The sequence below is a fragment of the Pyrgilauda ruficollis genome, unplaced genomic scaffold (assembly GCF_017590135.1).
Source record: "Pyrgilauda ruficollis isolate IOZ18807 unplaced genomic scaffold, ASM1759013v1 scaffold2, whole genome shotgun sequence".
NCBI lineage: Eukaryota > Metazoa > Chordata > Aves > Passeriformes > Passeridae > Pyrgilauda > Pyrgilauda ruficollis.
In genome coordinates, this window is record NW_024519206.1 from 27,148,132 (window position 1) to 27,154,568 (window position 6,437).

Here is a 6,437-nt window from a genome sequence, read left to right on the forward strand (position 1 = left end):
ATTTCTAACTTAATTCTTGGATCAAACCAGGAAGATATAGTCAATGAAAATTGATCTTATATTATTAATTTCATTTCAGTATCTGCAGCTAGGCTGGGCATACATAGATACAGCTTAAACTGGCTTGTTTTTCCTTCCATACAAAGTCTTAGAAGAGCCTGGACTTTGTTCTGCAGCCTGGGATGAATTCAGGTGCCCTGCACCACAGCCCTCTCAGCAGCTGCTCCCCAGGGCCACACAGAGCTTCACCTCAAGTGTTTACATGCACACGGTCTTCAGATAGCTCCACTCACCTGCTTTAAACCAGGGAAATAGTGTCAAGCAGCTCTAACCCTCTTTGAGAAAAACAAACCACTTGGAAATGTTGGGTTTTTAACAGTAATATTCCACTCATTTAGTAGAAATTTACTAGTTAAATGTAACGGTTTATTAGCTGCAACTGCAGGGGGTGGTTGTAACATTTTTCAATAACAGAACTCTACTCTGAATTAGCAAAGGCCGCTGAATTTTTTTTTAATGACTAGCATTTAATCCCTGAAGCACTGTGCTGGTGTTTTTCTCCCTCCTGTTTAAGTCTCTAAAAAATATTTGAACGCTAAATGAAGGAGGAATTGCTGTGGGGTTTGCTGAATTTCCACTGGTTTTTAGCTGCCTCTATTTCTTTGGCTAGCTCTTGAGTCACTCCAGAAATATCCCATGTCAGGGGTCTTTTGGACCCCATGATCACAGCTGCAAAGTGAGATGTTTTTCCATTTTCAGAGAGGTTTCACCCATTCCATGTTCAGGAAGTGCTGTTATTTCCTCTTTGCCTTTATACTTTCTCATACATTCCTGTATGTTTCTCAGTCCTTTGCCTCTCCAGTGCCATAATTCCATGAGTTCTTCAGCACAGGCTGCCTCACATTTCAGGCATGAGCCTCTTGCCTGATACCAAGGAATCAACTCAGCTGGCATCTCTAGGTGTTACTGCCAAAGACACCACCCAAAGGAACATGGCTGTAGAAGTGCAGCCACTGTCATTTAGAAGAGAGCTTTTTAAGGGCACAGAGAATACGGTGGCATTTCAGCTGCTTGGAAACCAACATATTTTTAGCTTAATTTAATTGCAATTTTTAAATTGAATATGCTGCTTTCCAAGTGCCTGAAAGAAAAGGATTATTTTCCAAGCCAGTCAGAATATTTCTATTCATCGCATTAATTCATGTTTTCTTTACTGAGTTAATATCTTGTGATTCTTAAATGTTCTAAAGTTTAAAAATCATTTGTCCCCCACTTCAACTGCTGCTAAATGAGATTTCTAGTAGCTTTAAAAGGCAGAAAAGGGTTGTTGTTTCACCAGTACTTTACTGTCTATTGTTTAAATCCAATTATTTAGTATTCCTGGAACAAAGATAATAGATTTACACATACAGTAGTTGCTTTATATTTATCTCCTTAAACCTATTTTCATTATCGCCTTAGCATTAAACAGTCACTGTAAAGCCATTATCCAGTCACAGGTTCACAACACATAATTTGATTAAACATATTACAAAATTAAAGAAAGGGTTTTTTTCCATCGTGCTTTACCAGAACCATGAAGAGATGCCATGCACAACAATTCCCTCCCCAAAACAATTCACACAGACACGTTCTTTGTTTGCAAAGCTTCTTTGTCCTGTGATGCTTAATTAAGGATATAATGGAGAATATTATAGTCATTTTAGAATCATTTGGAAGTAATGATGCCTGAGGCCAAGCATGGAGCTCTGTTTAACTCAGCTAAATGTAGAAATGTTGGCAATGGCCATTAAAAATGGACCCTATTGCTATCCCAGATTTCAGAAATAATTTGCTGTTCCCTTCTCCTCCCCTCTCCCCCCGTAGCTACACTTTTTAATTTCTTGGGTGCCATGCCTCTCAGCAGCATAAAGTTGCATTTTCTAAGAGCTTATCTTTCTCCTTTATTAAACAGCATGCCTTGAAATCATTTCATGCTAGCACTAAGTTCCCAGAGGCATGTAACTCCCATCACAGGTTGTAGCTGCATCTCTCGAGTTAGTCACGTGCATCATAGAGGCACCATAGCTGTTTGTGCTAAATAAAAAGAGCTAGAGGTGAGCAGCTAATTTCCATGAAGACTTACTGTAGTTTTATGGGTTTTAAAGAGGAGCTCTCACCAGCTCAGTCTAGTATCTAAGGAAGATCAGGGTGGAGTTTTTACACCTCAAGCTCTAGTGAGGCTAAGAGGAATTATTTTTGATATGCACAGTCTTACTATAAAGTTTTCCAACACATATACTTGAAGCATGCTTTCATAAACAGTGTTTGAACTGTAGTTAAATAATGATTTTTCATAGGTATTTTACAGAGACACTATGCACCACAGATTAATGTGTGGAAAATAATAACACTTCTTCTAATGGAGATTTTGAATTTGTCTTAAAATCAGTTTTATCAATCTTCTTGACAATTTATGGAATCGGAATAAAAACCTTAAATATGCAAGTCTGTTCCCACAGGAGAAGGAGTCCTGGACTGTGCTAAGCCAGGTTAGATGCTGGAGCAATGAAAGGTGGCCCACAGTCCAAAATATTTGCTTAAACCAAGGGAGATCTCTCCAGTGTAGCTCAATGTTTCACACTCATTTAACTTCTCCATTGAAACTGGTAAATTTTGATGCATAAATCTGTGCACTGTGAGGTGGACTGTTGCCAAGGCAAGGCTGCCAGGCATAGAACAGCAAGTTTCACTCTCTTTTTTTCTACTCCAAGAGTTAGTACCTCTTGAAATCTTTTGTTAGGGAAACAGTACATGCGATGAGCCCATTTGAAATTAAATCTAGAGAGACTGGAGTTGGAAAACTTCTCCAAATTCTTTTCCACAGATAGGACAATACATTAAAATTATCAGCAACTCAGTGAAACCATCAGGAAAACCTCCAGAAGCCTTTTTTTTTTTTTTTCCCCGTAAATCCTCAAAATTCTCAACATTTTCTGCTGTGCAAAAGCGACAATATGTTATTTATTTGTCACTCCCAAGCACAAGTTTCTAAATGAACATCCCCAGCCTTCTGGACATGCCAACTTGAGGTGAGCTTCTGCCCAGCACAGCAAAGGTGTAAAGCAAATGATGCAAAAGGAACAAATTTCATCATAACTCTGGTTGCTATATACTTTTCTACCTGCCCTTGCTTATCAGCTTTGAAGTAGACCCCTCAAAGCCATGTATTCACTTCAATTTTATCTAATATTTTATCTATTTTTTCCCCCCCCACAGACTGGAATGTTTCTTCTTAGGCTAAAGAAATAAGAAAAAAAGAAATAATTTTGGAGCCATGCACTCCAGGACACTTCACATTAAACTGTAGACACTACAGGCAACTAGACAACACTAATAGCACCTGAGGCAATTTCCCCTCCTATGTTTCTTCTCAGTTGCCAGCTGGAGTGTGAGCTAAAAATAGCCTTGTCATGACAGAATAATGAATCCCAGCGATAAGTGTATTTCGCAGAAATGCAGTGAGGTCATTTTCTGAGCCTTAATGGATGAACAGGGTGGGAAAGAGAGGGAAGGCGTTATTGGGTGGTACAATAAAAATGCAGAATGAATGAAAGAAATGCGAACAAACATTACTCAAAAGGCTCTGAAAATCATAGCCTGCTTTCCTGTTTATGTTAGTGTAGAAATAATTTACATGACATTAAAAATTGAAAATAGTCATAAGAAATTCTTAGCTAGCAATTTGTCTGCATAAACCATTACTGCTTTCCAGGGTCTGTGAAATTATTCAGTTTTATCTATAGGACATTTCAATAATTGTTCCATATATCTGTTAGTTACAGTACCACTAATAGTAAGGGAAACATATTCCAAAGATAATCCACTTAAAAAACCCCAAACCAACCAACCACTAAGTCATCCAAATCCAAGACCTCTGAACTAGTTGTTGTCTGAAGTATTTTACCCCTTAAAAGTACAAGTAAATAGACAAAGAACAGTATATCTGCATTCTCATTATTATGATCTGTGTTGAAGCAGTAAATCTGCAGCTAGCTACAGCTGACTTAGGGCATGAATTTCAGACTAAGATTACTTAATGAAAAAAAAAATCTTATTGCTGCTGTAATATCTAATATTATTGTGCCCCCCCAAAAATCAGTCTTTTTGTCTCCCAGACTGCCGCTTTGACATAATTTGCCCACTGGCAGTTTCAGCTTTTCTTCTCTTTAGAAACCATCTGATCATATCTTTCTTCATTGTCTTAAAGACAGCACTAAGACAGAGAAAGTATATTTTAATACTCATATTTTAAGCCAGCTCTCCTTTCTCCTCATTGAGGAGGGAGCAGAGAGGTTTCCACTTAGGAGAAACATCCTACTTCCACTTGAGAGACACATTGTGTGACTGCCTGAGCGAGACAGGATGTGTAGATATACTACACATGCTAAAGACCAAGAAAGTTGCTGAGAATGGTTAATAAATAAAATCATATAGTTAGTCCAGCAGGTAGAGGAGGGGAACTTGCACCAGAACATTCACAGGGAGGCCTTGATTCCAGAAAACCACAAAACCTGTTAAGCTTGAATTGAACTGCCTGCTTGGACCCAGCAGCAAAGCTTAATTGCTTATTGCGCAACACCATCAGAATGCAGATTTGCTTGGTTAGAACATTTAATACAGCACAACTTAATGTTCTGGACTCCCATGCATTAGGAGAGAAAAGCACAGCAATAGGTCTTGTATAAAAGTTTGATACGTTAAAAGCAAAATAAAAAGACTTTTGATGCAGACCAATTATCAGAAAAACACAAAGTAATGACAACACTGGAGACTAAAGAGCAGAGACAGTCCCTGATCCTGCAAACCTTATTGGCCTGCACTTCCCTACCATGACTAATTTCTTCAGGATTCCATGAGGCTGCAAAATAGAAAAATTAAACCATGTATCATCATTTCAAAAGCACACATCTGAAACAAATACCATCTACAGTCTCCACTCTATTTGCTTAGCAGAGGAGAGAAAAGAAGGGAAAAAAAAAGTGGAAAACTCCTCTCACAAAGGGCTTGCTTTTCTCTATGGCTGAGGAGAAGACATTATCACCAGAAAAATTGCACAAATATTAACAGTCCAATGATCACAACATTTTCAAGTTGAAGAGGTGAGGATAGATTTACCTAATAGAACTGGTAGGTCCAGACTCATCCTGTTTTGTCTCAGCTCACTTTTTTCAAGAGAAGCCAGGACACTGTCGTGTGGATACAGCTCTCTTCACAGAGAGCAGCAGGCACAATCTTCCCAGGATTTCTCCTGGGGAAGGCAGTGAGAAAGCTCAGGGAAAGAAGAGAAAATAATTCTTATCCCTATTTGCTGCACCTGTTGTTTGGCACATGTGGAATGTGTTATGGAGATTGTTTACCAAAAGTGATTTGTTAATTGGACTCTGATGATGGTTGTTTTGACTGATTGACCAATTAGGTCAAAGCTGTGTCGTGACTGTCTGTAAGCAGTCATGGGTTTTTCTTTAGTATAGAATAATATAGTATTAATGTAGTTTGTACTATAATATAGTATAGCTTAATAAAGCAATTGTTCAGCCTTCTGAAATCATTGGAGTCACTGCATATTATTCCCTGGCTGGGGGTCATCCTGTATCGATAATTGAGCCTTCTTACATGAGTTCCAAAGGTAAACCCCTAAAATGGACCTAAATCACAGCATTTGTGTGTGCACAATGGCTACTCACAGCTTCTAAGTCTGGTTTTCAGTACAACTATTTAAGTCTACATTTCCATCTTCTATTGCTGATACCTACTCCAAATCTGAGTTTGGGGTTTTTGGCTTGCTTTTATTTTAGAGAAAATTCCTTCTGCATATTTTTCAAGTGAAGAGTTTCTCCCACACCAACTGATAGAGCAGGCTGTAATATTTCTGTCCATCTACACTGTGCACTTGCTGGTGCTTCAGGAGATATGACTGGGGTCAGACAGGGGCTCAGACTGGGGTCTCGGCAAGTCTGCTTGTAGTGGGCTATGACCCAGTCAGGATCTCAGAGACAGCAACCACAGGGAGGAAAATGGATATGGCCACAAGCTCTGTCCCTCACTTTGGATGTGCCATTTCAAGAGATACAGTGACTATGAAACGGAATGCACAGGCAATGCCTGTCACAGCCCAACATGATCAGAGGTGCCTAAGAAAGGAATGGCTGGAGGTTTAGGTATGAAATGGATTGGCAATAGATATTAATCTTTTAAAATTCTATATGTACACCAATTTGGTAGTTCCACAGCCAGACTTCTGAGTCTTCCCAGCCTTCCTGGCTAAGTTAAGATTTTAATGTTGCTCTTTCATCTGTGATCTTGGTGCTTTTGTCCACTCCTTTTTTCTCCTGCACTCTTGGGTTACTAAATACTTTATGGTGAGAATGGAAGCACCAGTAACGATCAAGAACAAT

General features: G+C 38.9%; 1 protein-coding gene across 1 annotated transcript in view; it reads right to left on the bottom strand.

Moving 5' to 3' along the window:
- The window catches only part of ARPP21 (cAMP regulated phosphoprotein 21), a 224,742-nt gene extending 219,476 nt beyond the window's left edge, over window positions 1-5,266 (bottom strand). Inside the window, exon 1 of the mRNA XM_041466846.1 lies at window positions 5,158-5,266. The gene's annotated coding sequence lies outside the window, so the exon portion shown is untranslated. The remainder of the gene's footprint in view (window positions 1-5,157) is intronic.
- Window positions 5,267-6,437: the final 1,171 nt, after the last annotated feature.